This window comes from Chiloscyllium punctatum, chromosome 38 (assembly GCF_047496795.1).
Source record: "Chiloscyllium punctatum isolate Juve2018m chromosome 38, sChiPun1.3, whole genome shotgun sequence".
NCBI classification, from domain to species: Eukaryota; Metazoa; Chordata; class Chondrichthyes; order Orectolobiformes; family Hemiscylliidae; genus Chiloscyllium; species Chiloscyllium punctatum.
This window is the reverse complement of record NC_092776.1, coordinates 17149817-17167791: the sequence shown is the minus strand read 5'-3', so window position 1 is coordinate 17167791 and position 17975 is coordinate 17149817. Positions and strand designations below refer to the sequence as shown.

The following is a 17975-nucleotide window of genomic DNA, read 5'->3' as shown; positions in this document are numbered from 1 at the left end:
CAGATACCTAACCTGATAGTTACACAAATACCTTGTTCCAATCAACAAAACCCGGTGGCCACCTTTTCAAATGAGTTGAAAAAGGCTTGTACATCTTCCTCAAATTTAGGCAAAGTTTGGGATATATTTAAACAGATCTCCACAAACCTTTGGCTACAATGAGTTTGCTCATCCTCACAATCTTCCTCACTAGTCCTACCTTCACCTCCATCCTCTTAATCTGTCTTTCCTGTCTAAAGTGCCAATTTATGAAGTTGAAACTCTCTTTCTCCCTTTCTTCTGCTCGGGCCTCCCTCTCCTTTTCTTTATGTCCTGCAAAAGTGATTCTGTCCTTTTCGTTTTCTTCGGCTAGGGTAATTTGTTCTTTTTCTCTTTCCTCTGCTTTTAATCATAATTCAAACTGTTTCATTTCTTTTCCTCTTCCTTTTGCCTCTAACTCAAGCTGCTCCATTTTCAATTGGATTTTAACCATTTCCAAAGATTCTCGATGTTTCCAGCAAATTTAGATGCTAAGCTATTGCTATAATTATCTCCCCTTTTCTCACAGGTGAAGGCAAGCCCAACTCTAGCCTGTCTGCCAATTCCAGCAGCCATGCCTTGTTCACCTTTTGTAAAGCCCCCAAAGTCACTTCTTCCACCCCCTAGAACACTCTGACTGAAGGAGCCATTAATACCCCAAGCACTGTTTAAACCAACGGAGTCCAACACCTAGAACAAAAGGTAGTGACACCCAGCACTTAAATCCAACAATTCTAAAACCAAATTGGAACTACAGAATAAATCCTGACAAGAATCCACAAACCGTTACAGATGAGGCCGGACCCCCTCAAAGTATTTTAAGCAGGTAACCCAGACCCTAACTTTTCTTATTTTAAAGGCAGATGTGAAGTGTATATTCCAGGTGTGATGCAGCTGGTCAAACCACTCAGCTTCAAGCAAAACAGAATTCATCTCACACTACAGTTGAAACACAAACAAACGAAAACAGAATTTAGAGCAACAATTATTTGAAAAACCCACACAACACGAGATAGCAACTGAACTAAAGAACTGTTCCAATTCCTATAATACCCCGTAAACACACCCCTTGGAAAAAAGTAAATTCAAACACAGGTTCTTACAGGTAAGAGGAAACAACTTCCAAAGAGATTTCAGAGAGAAAGCCAGTCAGGAACCATCTGAAGCTCGAAACCTTTCTGCACTGCAGCAGCTTCTCACTATTAACAACTAAACTAGGGAAAACAAAACCTTAACCAGGAGAACTGGACACTGCCCTGCCATTGTTAAAGTAAGGTCCTCTCAGACATTTCTGCCTTTACAACCACTCAAAAAAAAACCCCAGGACAAAATAACTTTGTTAAAGTGACACCGTCATCACAGGATGCTCAACAAAGAGGCTATTTTCACCAGTCACCGATTGCAGTTGTTATTGAAGACAATCCTACAAAAGGGAAGAAGTTTTGGGGGGGGGGGGGGGGGGGAGGATTTAACAACTCTTTTCACACAGAGGGTGGTGGAATTCGGAATGCACTGGAATAGTATTGAGATAGGAAAACGGACTTGAATGTGCATTTGAAATGTCATAACATTCAAGGCTATGGGCCTAATATGGGCAAGTGGGACTAATGTCAGTAGCAGTGTATTTTTGATGATATGCAAGCTGAAGGGCTTCTGCCATACTATATGTTTCTATAATGGCCGAGGCAGTATAATGTAGCTAAATGTGAAATTATACTCTTTGGTGTAAAAAACCATAAGGGGCAGAGTGTTATCTAAAAATTGTGATACACTAGGAAATATAGATTTTACAAAGGGATCTGGGTGTCTTTATATACCAATCAATGAAAGTAGACAGGCATGTGCAGCAAGCAATTAGGAAGGAAAATGGTATTTTGTCCTTCATTGCAAGGAGGTTTTGAATTCAGAAGTAGGGATGACTCGGTGAGACCATACCTGGACTATCATGTGCAATTTTGATCTCCCTACCCAAGAACAGATATCTTGGCATAGATGGAATGCAATGAAGGCACATTAAGCTGATCCCAGGGATAGCAGGACTGACCTATGAGGAGAGATTAGTTCACCTGGGCTGATATTCATTCGGGTTCAGAATGCTGAGAGGGGATTTGATTGAAACGTATAAAATTCTAACAGGCTGGACAGACTAGATGCAGGAAGGATGTTTTCTGTGGTTGGGAGTCTAGAACAAGGGAACATAGTATCAGAATACTGGACAAGTAATTTCGGACTGGAATAAGGAAACATGTCTTTACTCAAGGCATAGTGAGCATGTAGAATTTTCTGCTGTGGAGGCCAAGTAACCAGATATATAGCTTTAGATATTAAAACATCATGAGGTATGGTGAGAAGGGAATATGGTATTGATATAAAAAATCAGCCATGGTCATACTGAATGGTGCAGCAAGCCTGAAGGGCCTATTCCTATACCTAGTTTCGATGTTTCTCAATAAAGAGTTATTCCCTATCTCCTGCTTAAGTTTCTTGCTAAGCTGTCACAGCTCTAACTAGTGTCCTTTCAGAAAATTTCTGTGCATTCACACAAAGCTATTCTCTTTTGGATATGTCTCTCGCAAAGCTGCTCATAACAATCTGTAACTCAGTTCATAACGCTTAACATGGGTTCCCAACACTCTGCTTTGAAAGCCTCACAATAGGTTTTCCTCTCTGCCCTGCCACAATCTACTGCTTCTGGAGATTTCTTTTCAAGGGGTCCTAAGAAACTCAGGCTTTCTCATTAAGCTTGATGAACTGGTGATTGTTAACGGCAACTCTGCTGTTACACCTCATCTCTGCCCGAACCTGTTTTGGCTCCATTTCACTCCATCAGGAGATCATAAAACTTAAATCAGCAAACATTTTATCAATTCTCTCACCAGGCAGCTTAGCTAAAATCAAATACTGTTTTTAACACATGGTTAAAGATAACTTTCTAGCACTTTTTTAAAAAGTCGGGCATTCACTGAACTGAAAATGAAAATCTATTTTTCATTCTAATTTAGAATCTAAGCTCCAAAATGACAACAACAGTTTAGGAGCTTTCATCAAACTAAATTTATTGGCATTGAGCGAGTACTAAGCAAGTGGATAGCAGGGAATCTGTAGATGTGTCATGTTTTGATATCTGAACAGGTACTTGGAAAGAGGATAATCAATGGTTGCTACACAAGGTAGTAGCCCACAGTGTAGGGACAATGTTAGTGTTTATAAAGGGTTGATTAGCCAACAAGCAGAGTAAAAGTAAAAATAAAAATAGCTCTTTTTTGATTAGCTAGCTATAATCAGGTGTTCTTCCAAGGATAGACATACTCACCAGACTGATTCTTGGGATGGAGAAGTTATCATGTGAGGAAAGATTAAATAGACTGGACCTTTTTTTCCTCTGGAGTTTAGCAGGATGAAAGATAGCGCAAGTCAAATAGGGGAAATGCAGGAAAAATATTTTCCTTGGCTAGATTAGGGGACACGGCTCAGAAGAAAAGGCAGGCCTTGTAGAAATGAGCTGATGAGGAAATTCTTCACTCCGAGGACATTGAATGTTTGGAATTCTCTGCCACAGAGGGCTGTGGAGGCTGAGTGGTTGAGTATGTTCTAAACGGAGATTGTTTGATTTCTAGCTTTTAAAAATAACAAGGGATAGGAGGATAGTGCAGGAAGGTGGTGTTGAAGTAGAAGACTAGCCATGATCTCACTAAATGGAGGAGTAGGTTTAAGGATTGAAAGGCTGACTCAGACTCCCATTTCTAATGTCATTAAGCATTCATTTGGCAAGTGATAATATAGCTACCAATCTGTCTTCCACAGAGGTTTATTCACAATAACAGATGTAGCAGTGGTTTGGTGAAAAAAAGTGATAATGCCACTGTCCCAGAGACGCAGGCTAGTGATCTGGGGAAGTGTGTTCAAATCCTATTGTAGCAGCTGATGGAATTTAAATTTATTCAATAAACCTGGAACTGAAAACCAGTCTTGGTAATATTGGTCATGAACCTATCAATGATAGTTGTAAAAAACCCACTTGGTTCACTAACCAACTTTAAGCAAATTAAATCTGCCATCTTTACCTGGTCTGGCCAACATGTGACAAAGTGAATTCTTACTCCATCTATGCCCTTTATAATTTTACACACCTCTATTGCTTCCTCTTTCAACCTTTGCTGCTCCAAGGAAATTAACCCCAGCCTATCCAATCAAACCTCACAGCTCAGATCTTCCAGCCCAGACAGTATCCTGGGTAATTCTCCTCTGCACCTCTTTTGTGTAGTCTCGTCCTTCTTATAACATGATTACCTTTCTTTCAGAGGGCTGTTGGCATGTGGAATTCTCTTCCACAGAAGGCAATAGAGGCTGGGCCTTTGAATGTATCTCAGGCAGAGTAAGATCGAGTTATGGGGAGAGATGCAAAAGTGGAGTTGAGACCTCAACCAGATCAGCTTTGATCCTGCTGATTGCATAGCAGTATTGAATGGCCTACCCTGTTGCTTCTAAGTTCTATCTTCTCTGAACTGCTTCCAATGCAAGTATATCCCTCTTTCAATGGGGAAAACAAAACTACACAAAATACTCAGTAAAATCACATTAATGCCCTATACAGGTGACTGAAGCTGAGGTCCAAAAATGAACCCCTGACATAAAGAACACATGGTGGGCGGAGAAATCACTGCAGGCCCAATGAATAGCCAACAGCCATGATGTGCAGGGCTTCTTCTGTGCTGTCAAGACCACTCATGCACCAAGCACCCATGGCCCCACTCCACTACTGGCCAAGGATGGAGCGACTCTTATCAAAGACAAAAGAAGTCATCAAACAAAGCTGGGGGCGCACTTCAGAGACTTACTCAACCAGGGCTCTGTCATCAATCGGAGTATCCTTGAACAAATCCCATAGCACACTACATACCACAAGCTCGGCAACATCCCAGCCCTGCAAGAGAGGGCCTTCTGCCAGCTTAAGAACAACAAGACTACGGGAGCAGACAGTGGCTCAGGCATTGAGGTGCGGAAGCAAAGAACTCTTGCTGCAGTTATATGCCATTGTCTACTTTATCTGGAAGGTGGAGAGTATCCTGGAGAACTCAGAGATGCCACAATCGATAACATTTTCAAAAAAGGGAACAAGTCCAACTGTGGTAGCTACAGGGGAATCTCTCTGCTGCTGCAAAAGTCATTGCCAAGGTCCTCCTCAACTGACTCCTCCCTATGGCTGAGGAACTCCTATTGGAGTTGCAGTATGGCTTCTGGCCATGGAGGGCACAACAGACATGATTTTCATCGTACAACAGCTGCAGGAGAAATGCGGAGAAAACCTACTCCACAACATGGCCACCTTCAACTTTACAAAGGCCTTTGACATGGTCAACCAGGAAGCATGATGGAGCATCTTCTTCATTTTGGCTATACCACAAAGCTTGTCACCATCCTTTGTCTGCTCCACAATGACATCAACATCATGGTAATGACAAATGGGTCCACCACTGACCCAGTTCCCATTTGGACAGGTGTCAAGCAGGGCTATGTCATCGCCCTGACACTGTTCATGATCCACCTCACTGCAATGGTTCACCTTACTGCTGACAAGCTCCCCATTGGAGTGCAGTTAACCTACAGAAACAGCAGTAAATTAGTCAACCCTCACTGCCTTCAAGCCAAAACCAAAGTCACCCCAACCAGTGTCATTGAGCTGCAGTACACAAATGACGCTTGCATATAGACAAACTCAGAGGCCAAACTCTACACTGTCATCAGTTCCTTTATGGAGGTATATCAGAGCATGGGTCTCACCCTAAACATCAGTAAGGTGAAGGGCCTCCATCAACCTGGCCTGGCATTGTGGAGCAAACTCCCAATCGTCAAAATCCATGGGTAGGCCTCAGAGAATGTTGGCTACTTCCAATACCTTAGGAGTGTCCTGTCAACCAAAGCAGTTATAGATGCAGCAATCCAGCAACATCTCCTGTGTGCTATCACAGCCTTTGGCCACCTGAGGAAAAGGGCATTTGAAGACAACATCAGATCTGACACCAAGCTCGTGGTACACAGACTGTGGTGGTTCCCGCCCTACTATATGGCTGAGCGATGTAGACTATCTACAGCAGACACTTCAAGGTACTGGAGCAGTACCCTCCAATGCTGCCTGCGCAAGATCCTGCAAATAATTCTAAATAATTGAGGCCCCTACTCTGATCTCTGTGGGTCTTCAGCTAGAGGAAGATGAATCTGTGGAATGCATTACCACAGAAGGCTTTTGAGATTAAGTCACTGAGTGTATTTAAGACAGAGATAGATAAGTAAAAACTCAAACAACTGTGGATGCTGTAAATCAGGAACAAGAACAGAAATTACTGGAAAAGTTCGATCAATAATCTTCTTAAGCCTTTTCTTTAAACTTGATACCACTTACTTTGCTATTTCACGTACCTGACGAAGAGACAGGCATAGCTGGGGCCCATGTGGGCATGGGAACAGTTCATTTTCCACAGCTACACCAACACCATTCCTCACCTTTTCCTCTGTGACATCGATGTCTGAGTCGGCACCACCTCTTTTCAGTTCAGCAACTTTATAAACATCTACCACCCTGACCTCAAGTTCACCTGGACGATCGTGGATACCTCCCTCCCCTTCCTGGATCTCTCCATCGCCATTTCCAGAGATGGACTCAACACGGGCATGTACTTCAAATGCACTGACTCCCACAGCTACGTGGCCTACACTTCCTCCCACTCCCCTTCCTGTAAAAATGCTATCCCTTACTCCCAATTTCTCTGCCTCTGCTGTATCTGCTCCCAGGATGACCAACTCCATTCCAGGACATCCCAGATGGCCTCCTACTTCAAGGACCACAATTTCCCCTCCCACGTAGTCAACAATGCCCTCCAGCACATCTCCTTCACTTCCCGCACCTCTGCCCTTGAACCCCACCTCTCCAACCGCAACAAGGACAGAACTCTCTGGTCCTCACCTTCCACCCTACTGAATACAACGCACCATCCTCTGCTAGTTCCACCATCTACAGTCAGACCCCACCACCACAGATACATTTCCCTCACCACTCCTTTCAGCATTCCACAGGGACCATTCCCTCCCCAATTCCCTCATTAGGTCCACCCCCCCCCTACCAACTCACCCTCCACTCCTGGCACCTTCTGTTGCCATCAAGAGGTATAAAACCTGCACACACACCTCCCCTTCCCCTTCACCTAAGGTCCCTCATATCCAGCAGAGATCTTCCTGCACCTCCAAGCACCTCATCTACTGTGTCCGTTGCTTTCGATGCGGCCTCCTCTACGTTGGGGAGACATGACGCCAACTTGTGAAACTTTTCAGAGAACATCTCTGGAACACACACACCAATCAATGCCACACCCTGTGGCTGAACACTTCAAACTCCCCCTCCCAAAGACATGCAAGTCCTGGGCCTCCTCCACCGCCAAGTCCTAGCCACCCAATGCCTGGAAGAAGAACACCCCATCTTCTGCCTTGGGACCCTCCAACCAGACAGAACCAATGTCGATTTCACCAGTTTCTTCAACTCCTCTCTCCCCACCTTATCCCAGATCCAATCCTCCAACTTAGCACCACACCCTTGAACTGTCCTACCTGTCCATCTTCTTTCCAACCATCTGTTCCACTCTCCACTCTAACCTATCACCATCGCCACCCCCCCACCTTCATCTACCTATTGCATTCCCAGCTACCTTCCCCTCAGCTCCATCCTCCTCCCATTTATCGCTCAGCCTCCTTGGTTCACCTTCCCCCCGCAATCCCAACCCCCAAATTCCTGATGAAGAGCATATGCTCAAAAATATTGATTCTCCTGCTCCTCTGATGCTGCCTGACTGGCTGTGCTTTTCCAGGACCACACTTTTTGACTCGAATAATTAACCCTGCCTCATGACACGTTACCAATTCCTAAATAGCCCATTCCCCGGTTGTTTCCAAAACCTACTATTCTTGGAAACAGTTTAATCTTGCCTCGAGGATCTTTTACTGTGAGGTCATTTATTATTCCTGTCTCAAGATACTTACATTTGGTAGGCATAACAGCAAAATGGACTATTATTTAAATGGTGAAAAATTGCAGCACGCTGCTGTACAGATAGACCTGGGTGTCCTTGTGCATGAATCACAAAAGGTTAATTTGCAGGTGCAGCAGGTTACTAAGAAGGCAAATGGAATATTGTCCTTTATTGCTAGAGGAATGGAGTTTAAAAATGGGGAGATTATATTGCAGCTGTATAGGATGCTGGTGAGGCCATGCCTGGAGTACTGTGTGCAGTTTTGAACTCCTTACTTGAGGAAGGATGTACTAGCGATGGAGAGGATGCAGAGGAGGTTCACTAGGTTGATACCAGAATTGAGAGGGTTGGTTTATCAGGACAGATTGAGTAGATTGAGACCAGTTAGAATTTAGAAGAATGCAAGTATCCTACAGAAATACAGAAAATTATGAAGGGAATAGTGAAGATAGAAACTGGGAGGTTGCTTCCATTGACAGGTAAAATTACAACTAGGGGGCATAGCCTCAAAATAAGGGGGAGCAGATTTAGGACTGAGTTGAGGAAGAACCTCTTCATCCAAAGGGTTGTGAACCTGTGGAATTCTCTAAATATTACCAGTACATCAAGCTCAGTCTCTCAATATCCCACCTACATTAGGTCCAGTCTGTCAGTATCCCCAGTATATCAAGTACAATTTCAATATATCCAAAACACCAGGTCCAGTCTCTCAGTGTTCCCAATATAGTAGCACCAGTCTCTCCATATCCCAATGCACAAGACCCAGTCTCAATATCTCAATAAACATGTACACATGAATGCAGGTGATTTACGGTTGGAGGGGTGGGTCTGAGGGCGGAGGTGCGGGATGTGGACGAGATGCGTTGGAGGGCATCTTTAACTACGTGGGAAGGGAAATCACATGGATGTCCAGTTAGGATAGAAACTGCTGCAAGGCCTCTAGTGGTCTGCTGATTAGATCCAGCATCAGGTCTCTCCATATCCCAATGCACAAGACCCAGTCTCAATATGCTGACTACACTAGATCCAGTCACTCAGTATCCCAGTACATCAGGTCATGTCCAATGTTCCAGTAGACCAGGGCCAACCTTGGTATGCCGAGTACTCCAGACCCAGATAATATCCTGCGTAAGACAAATCCAGTTTCACTATTCCAAATATACCAGGCTTAGTACAGAATTCTCAGGACACCAGGCCCAGACTATCCATCTCCTGATACACAAACCAGTCTCAATATTGCAAGAGTACCAAGCCCAGTCTCAAGATCTCTGGTTCATGAGGCCCATTTTCAGTATCACCAATACATAAGGTCCAGTCTCTCAGTATCCCTATTACTCTCAGTCTCTCAATATCCCTAGTATATCAGGTCAGGCCTCTCAGTATCCATATTCCTATAGGCTCAGTCTCTCATTATCCCCAGTAAATCTATCCCACTCTCAGAAGGCCCAGTCTTAATAACTCCAGCAGACCAGCCAAGTCTCAGTATTCCTGAATACCAGGCCCCAATTGTCAGCATACTAGGACTAATCTCAGTTTATACACAGCAAAATGTAAACGTGTCCTAATCTCCAGGGCATTGAGCAAACAGTGAAAAATGTAAAAGATGGCTTCTGCAGGCACTAGGTTGTATTATAAATTGCTGAGAGTTAGAAAAAACATTTTCCACTCAAGTCAGTTAACTTGCGGATTTAATGTTAAGTATTGTATGCTAAAGTGACTCTGAAAAGGTAGTACTCACTCTTAAACTGGGTCCCGTTTCCAGCCTTCAATGGCACACAATATAACACAGGACTCAGGCCCATCACTATGCAGAGTAAGCTTGTACAGAATAGATTCCAAACACACACAATAAAAATTTTCTGATAGAGAGTTCCGCCAGCTGTACTGTGGGTGGTTGTTTTAGGTATAAATACAGAAACGTCACCGAGGCTTTAGTGACTTTTAATGCTGGAGGTTTAATTGGGTTAAGATCCTGGGATTCACACCCATAGTAAATATGCTGCTTTATGATTTGATGTGTTGTAACTTGTTAACATTTGAAGGGCCCAAATGAGAGAATATTTTAAGGTGAGTATTCCTCTTACTCATGAACAGCTCTGAATGGATCACTTCACCCCAGAGAAATCAATGATTATTAGTCAGGAAACATTAAGATTGCCAGACTGTTAGTCCTCCAGCACACACTTTTGGCCAGTGAGCCACAGTGAAGGGAAAGACACTGGTTCTGATTTTGGTCTGTTCTGTGGCTTCTGAACTCTAGGTGATCCAGCAGTGCGGTGATTTAAGTTGGCCTCAGTGCCCCTCAGAATTAAAGTAAACCATCCAGGAATTCTCTTCCTGATGGCAAGAAAGTGATGTTAGCTAAACATGTACACATGAATGTCCAGTTAAGATAGAGACTGCTGCAAGGCCTCTAGCTGTCTGCTGATTAGATCCAGCAATGGGTTGCTTGATCTTGTGCTTTAAACCAATACTTCTATCTGCTTATTGAGATTCTTCAGTATCTCTGGCCGTGGGTATCCAAACATACTCTGTCCACAATGCAGCTTGTTCCTTCTCACTTATGTAAAACTCTTCGACTGTAACATTTATTTACATATGCACATTGTAGGTTCCCAAATGCAACTCTCTTTTTAAACCCATCTCTTCACATGCTCATTCCACACTGGAATCTTCTTTCTCTTGGTAGAGTCATGTGATCAGTTACATCATCATGATTTATTATAAATCTCACCATGTCAAACAAGCGTCTCAAGTTACTCCATGGTTATCGACAGCAAAATGTCGACACATACACACACACATATAAAATCAAATATATATCAATACATATACACAGATAGGTTAAATCTATCTGGTAGATGCCACAACATCTAAACAGGTATACAGCCTGATGGGATATCAGAGTTTATGTTCCACTTGGGCCATCTTTCACCTGACCCTTTCAGCATTCCTTTTCTGAAAAATCACAGAATTGTTTCCACACAAAACAAGATCATCTCACCCATTGGGTCTACCCTGGCTCGGAGTTCACTCCCTACCTTCTTCCCATACCCTTGCATATTCTTCCTTTTTAGTTAGCCCTTTAATTCCCTCTCAAACGCCTCAATTGGCCCTGTCTGCACCATACTTTCAGGTAGTAGTTTCCAGATCTTAACTAATTGCTGTATGAAAACTTTTTCTCATGTCACCATTGCTTCTATCAAGTGCTGTAAATTTATGCCCTCTGATTCCTTACGCTTCCACCAATAGGAACAGTCTCTGCCCTCCACTATGTCCAACTCCTTCAGGATTTCGATCAAATCTCCTCTCAATCTTCTCTTCTCCAAGCAAAACAATCCCAACTCCCCCAATTTATTTCCATAACTGAAATCCCTCATTGTTGGAACTGTTTTTGTGAATCTTTTCTGCATTTCTCTAATGCCTTCACAGAGTCGTAAAAATGTACAGCATGGAAACAGACCCTTCAAACCCTTCCTATCCACATACCCATCAGATGCTTTTTAAATGGTGTAATTGTACCAGCCTCTACCACTTCCTCTGGCAGATCATTCCATAGATGCCCCACTCTTTGTGAGAAAAAGGCACCCTTAGGTTTAGGGTGAGAGGAAAAATTTTAAAAGGGACCTATGCCCTCTAGTTCTGGACTCCACAATCCAGGGAAAAGACCTTGTCTATTTACCCTATCCATGTGCCTCATGATTTTATGAACCTCTGTGGAGTCACAGGCAGATAGGATAGTAAAAAAGGCATTTGGTATGCTTCCCTTTATTGGCATTGGGTATCGGAGTTGGGAGGTCATTTTGCGGCTGTACAGGACATTGGTTAGGCCACTTTTAGAATATTCTGGTCTCCCTCCTATCAGAACGATGTTGTGAAACCTGAAAGATTTACAAAGATGTTGACAGGGTTGGAGGGTTTGAGCTACAGGGAGAGGCTGAATAGGCTGGGACTATTTTCCCTGGAGCGTCAGAGGCTGAGGGGTGACCTTCTTTTCTAAAGTGTGGTGCCCGAAACTGGATGACATATTCCAGCTGAAGTTTTGCATACAAGCTTTGCAAATTGTTTTTGATGCCATATGCTTATTAAGAAAGCAAATTGTGAAGAAAATACAAAAGCTCTGCAAGGATTATGTAAATAGGCAGATGGCAGTGTGGTATGCAGTTGTCCACTTTGGCGGGAAGGACAGAAAAGGAAAAACAGGATATTATTTCAAAAGAGACATTCTGCAGAATGCTGAGGGACTGAGAGATCTGGATATCCTTGTACGTGAATCATAAAAAGTTGCTATTCAGGTGCAGCAGATATGGTACAGCGGAAATTGTGGTATGTTGGTAAATGTCATTGAATTGTGATGCAAAAGCCCAGGCAAATGCTCAGGGGACATTGATTCAAACCCAAAGCAAGTGACTGGTGGAATCAGAACAACAAAATTTGGAATTGAAACCTAGTTGCAATCACAGTGACCATAAAACTATCATTGATTGTTGTAAAGAATTTATCTGGTACACTATTGTCCTGAAGGGAAGGAAATCTGTCATCCTCTGTGATTCCTGATTCACAGCAAATTGGTTGAATTAGCGAGACCCAAAACTTATACCCAAAACTCTGGTCCTCTTACATAAGAGGAGACACTTATATTTGAAGCAGTTTTGAAAAGGTTCACTCAGTTGATTCATTGGATGAAAGGGTTGTCTTATGAGGAAAGGTTGAGTCTTTCCTCATTGATACTTAGGTGATCTTACAGAAACAAGAATGATTCTGAAGAGGCTTAATAGAATAGATGCTGAATTGCTGCTATTGCATATCAATGTGAAGGAAGTGGTTGTTGAATGTTGTGCCAATCAAGTGATTGTATCTGCAGACCACACCAGCCTGGCTGTTCCTCCACTATTGCAGATGGAAAAGTTTGCCTATACTCCTCCATTGAGTTTGTTTAATTTTCCATTACCATATGTAGTAGGACGGCAGAGTTTAAATATGACCCTTTGAATATGGAATTGCTTAGCTCTATCATCTACTGTTTACAGCATTTGGCGTCCAAGTAATGCTGTTTTGTAGCTTCACCAGGTTGACACCTCATTTTCAGGTACACTTATTACTGTTCCTGATATGCCCTCTTGCATTCTTTATTGAGCCAGGCTTGATCCTCTGGCATTCTACCAATATCACCAATCCAAAGTGACAGAGTTGAGAACTCCTAGAGCAGCTTCCACCTGACAGTATACAAGTGCTGCCATCTTTGTTGGTGGGACAGGACATGCCAATAGATGGTAATGATACCTTTCTGTAAGGTATGATTCAGTGATTATGATTATGTCAGGCTGTTGCTTGACTAGCGAGACAACTCTCCAAATTTTGGCACCAGCCTCCAGAAATTAGTAAGGAGGACTTTGCAGGGTCCATCTTTTTGTTTTTTAAGACTTCAGCACATCCTCTTCTGCAATGAGGACTGTTTTCAAGACACCAAAATTTAATTCCAAGTTCCCTAGCCTTTTTTTCTCAACAGTAAAAGTAATGCAAAATATTCTTTTAGCATCTCTCCCATCGCTTGTGGTTCCACACATAGATAACCTTGTTGATCTTCAAGGGGTCCTATTCTCTCCCTAATTACACTTTTGTTCTTAACGTACTTGTAGAAACTCTTTGGATTATCCTTAGCCATATCTGCCAAGGCTAATTCATATCCCCTTTCTCGCCATCTTCAATGATCTGTGCACATGTGAACTGAAGTTCTTCTACTCCTGCACCCCATTTATTTTATATTGTCTTGCCTTGTTGCTCCTACCAAAATAGACCACATCACAATTCTCAACATTAAATTGAAGCTGCTGCATTGCATTTTGTAGATGGTCCACACCATTGCCATTGTACATCAGGCATGAAGGAAGTGACTGAGTCTGGAGTCACATGCAGGCTCGACCAGAGAAGGATGTTAATTTCCTTCATTAGTGAACCACGTGGGTTTTTATGATAATCAACAATGCTTTCATGGTCACGGTTAGACTTTTAATTCCAGATTTTTACTGAGTTCACATTTCACCATCTGCTGTGTTTGGATTCAAAACCCACCCCCCAGAATAAATGGGACCATGGCTTATTAGTCCAGCGACAATACCGCCAGGTCATCACCTCCTCCACATTATCAAATATCTTTTGCAAGTACACGTACAGCACATCGAATACATCACCTTCATCAACCCTCTTTTTAATAATCAAAACACTTAACAAACTTAACTAAGTACAACCTGCCATTAGCATATACAAACCGGCTATCCATAATTCATATACCTTTGTCTAGGTGACTGCTCATTTTATCCCAAATTATTGGTTTGAGCTTAATGTTTTTGGCAGAGTTTGAGTTGCATCAAATTTTTTTGGACAGTTGTTTGTTGCCATGACACCTTGTGAATATTTTCACCCAATAATCAGAAAGCGTCAATTAATGTGCTGCCCGTCATTCAGCACCTCACACCCATGAGGAGAGGACCCCCGACTCTGACTATGCAGCAGGGACTGGACTAGTATCACAGACTGCCTTGGGCTTACTGTGCCGAGGCCTGCTGACAATTATGACAACCTGCTGGCATTTTGTCTGTGCCAAACAGTATGACATGACAGCAGTAATATGACCTGGTAATATAACATACTATCTCTGGTTAAAGGGGTGAAGCACAAAAATGAAAGGCAAGGCACAAAAAGGAAAGGGATGGTGTGAGCACCAGGTAGGTGAATGAGAGCCAATGAGGCAAGATAATAGCCTGAAGTGACATCCTAGTCCAGTCTGTGAGCTGGGTGTATGGTCCCCGAGTGCTCACTATTCTTCCAGTAGTAATTATAATATCATTTGCTGGTGCAGCCCATGATGGAAATGCACAGGAGCACTGCAAGTGAATCAGAGTTGTTAGAGGCTGATACATGTTGAATGTCAATGCTTGTGGACATGGGGTGCAAGATGTCAGTGCTCATGGAGAATGTCCTGAAATGTGGTGCCTAGTTTCCAACATTGAGTTTGTCCAAAGCAAGCAATGAGCAGAATTCACCAAGTATCCACTTTAGTTTCCATTTGAAATTTTCCTGATGCCGAGCCTCTTAAGCAAATTAGGCAAGATATGAGGCTGAATATTAATGAGGAGAGTTGGGCTGTTCGAAGTGTTTTAACAACCAATGTCAGGCAGTTGGCAACTCACCACTGCTCAGCAAGAATCTTAACACTCCACTTGTAAAAAGCATAAAAACAAATTGTGCAGGTTCCTCCCAGCTCAGATGAGCAGCAACGCACTTGTCACCCAATTCTGTCACACTTCTCACCTTAGTTTAAATCATTCAGACCTCAATAGGATTCAGTCCATTGTTTGTAAAGCTTTCTCACCACTGACATTAACTTGGCTGGCCTGTTGCTTGCTTATTCTTATTTCTGAACAAACTGGTTACATTTGCGAGTCTCCAGTTCTCTGATATCACTCCTGCACCTCATGGTATTTGCAAGATTACGACCACTGCCTCCACAATTCTCAACCCTATATCCCCCAGTATGCTCAATTGCATCTGACCCAGTCATGGTGATCATCAGCCATATGTCTGTCCATTCTTTCTGATATTTCCTCTTCTGTCAATTTTCAGCCTAGCTGGTGTTTGTAGTCTTCCACTGTGGGTTTGGCAGCATCCTTTTCTTGGTAGAGTAAGACGTAAAGTAATTATTTAGTACCTCTAACATACCACCTGCTTCCAAGTTTAAATCCCTTTTATTGGTCCCTATAACATATTAAGTAACAAAAGTGGAGACAGGAAATTCTCAGCAAGTCCTGCATACTTGTGCAGAAAGAAAGAATTAATGTTCCAGGGCATGAACTCCATTGTGATGAATAGCCATTGATCTGATCGATTGCACAGAGGTAGATTTGGTGGCAGGAGAGAAGGAAATATTTTGAAAATGGTGCTGCAGGTTGGCTATGATGGTGTTGTCTGCCCAAGCCAGTTTTGCCAGATACAGGGGAGTATTAAGCAGCAGCAGGCAGCCCACTAACTAACTAAATTGGGATCATGTGGGGATACTACTAGCAGCAGAGTGGCCTCTGATTGCTTTAAAGGGTTTTCAGATCCATAAAGACAGACTCCCAGAGCTGGGCTAGGTAGCCCATGAAATCTCATTAATTTATTCCTTATCCACGCCTTTTTGACACAAAGCTAAAGACACAGCCACAGATTCTCCTATGGAGTGCCTTACAACGTTCCCCCACCATCCTGACATTTATTTAACGCTTTCAATATACTAAAATGTCTCAGGGTCAAACATGCCAGGGCTGAGAACAGAGTGGCTTCATCTCAAGCTCTTGCCAGGGAGAAAGTTGCAGTCAATGAACAATATAAAGACTGAAAGAACGGTGGATACCGTAAATCAGAAACAAAAACACAGACATTGCTGGAAATGCTCGGCAGGTCTGGTGGCATCAAAGAAGAAAACTCAGAGTTAACGTTTCGGGTCTGGTGACCCTCCCTCAGAGAAAGGGTTACCAGGCCCAAAATGTTAACTCTGATTTCTCTTTATAGATGCCGCCAGACCTGCTGGACCAGTAAGAAGGCTTTGGAGCAGGGACCAAAAACAGCAGCTTGAATCTTCTTGTATTTAACTGATGGAAATTTCTGCTGATCCAGTCCTTATTTAAGCATACCAATAATTTAGTTGAGGAATCAAAAGGGGTGGTGCTGAGGTAGTTTGGCATACATGTGAAAACTGACACTTTTGTTATGTCGAACATACATATAGAGGGTATGTTAGGGAGGGTATACTGAGGCCCAGGATGAGGGACCCAGTGCTTTACCTTCAACACAGCAGGAAGACAGGATGCACAGTTTAACAGCTGCAGCTTCGGAGGACTGCAGATGTGTAAACAAAATCAAACATGTGTATTTTTGGAAGAAGGGATTAAATGAGAAACTACAGAAATAATTGAAAGCAAAGCCAATATAAAAAAGTAATAAATGTAAACAAAGTAGGATAAGAGAAACAGAAAAGTTAGCATAAGGGAACTAAGTTTAAGACGACGTGATTTTAAGTTTAAGGCCTGGCTGCACAGATCATTTAAGTAGAAAGTGTGGCCTCTGGTATTTCGGAAGTCAGGGTCTGAGATAACCATATGTGCAGGAAGTGCTTCCAGCTGCAGAAATTAGAGCTCAGAGTTTCAGAGCTTGAACAATGCCTGGAATCACTGAGACACATCCTGGAGGTTGAGAGTTATGTGGATAGCATATTCAGAGAGCTGGTCACACCAAATCTAGAGTGTCTGGAGGAATCAAGGGGTTGCTGGTCGCCAGGCATGTCCAAGAGAAGCAGGCAGGTAGTCCCTCTCATTCTGCTCTCAAATCGCTTTTCCATCTTGATAACAGATGAGGATACTGTTCTCAGGAGAATGCAGTCAGAGTGATGTCTGTGGCATTACAAGTTCAGCTATACAGGAGAGGAAGAAAAAGAAAGGAGAGGCAACAGTGATAGAAAATTCATTAATTACAGTAACAGACAAACATTTCTATGGCCAACTTGAATCTAGGATGGTATTTTGCCTCCCTGGTGTAAGGGTCCGGATGGTCACTTTTGGGGGAAAGAGTGAACAGCCAGAGGTCATGGTCCATGTTGGCCCCAATGACTTAGGTAGGAAATTCTGTCTTCAGAATTTAAGGAGCAAAGTAGAAAGTTAGCAAGCAGGACTTTAGATAAAGTCACCTCAGAATATTCTCAATGCTATCTGGAAGGGAGTACAGAAACAGGGAGATAAGGCAAAATAACGTGTGACTGGAAAGATGATGCAAGAGGGAGGGCTTTAGGTTCCTCAAACAAGCACTGGTTCTGGAGAAGATGGCACCTATACAAGCCAGACAGGTTGCACCTGAACAGAGCTGGGACTGAATTCCTTGCAAGACATTTTTCCAATTCCATTGGGA

General features: G+C 42.9%; 1 protein-coding gene across 4 annotated transcripts in view; it reads right to left on the bottom strand.

Annotated features, from left to right (window-relative positions):
- entpd1 (ectonucleoside triphosphate diphosphohydrolase 1) overlaps positions 1–17975 on the bottom strand; it is a 128283-nt gene that overhangs the window by 92050 nt on the left and 18258 nt on the right. The window contains exon 1 of one of the 4 annotated variants that reach the window (XM_072557304.1): positions 9775–9826. The exons of the other annotated variants lie outside the window; for them this stretch is intronic. The gene's annotated coding sequence lies outside the window, so the exon portion shown is untranslated. Of the gene's footprint in view, positions 1–9774; positions 9827–17975 lie in introns of those variants that run through there. 4 annotated transcript variants of the gene reach the window in all.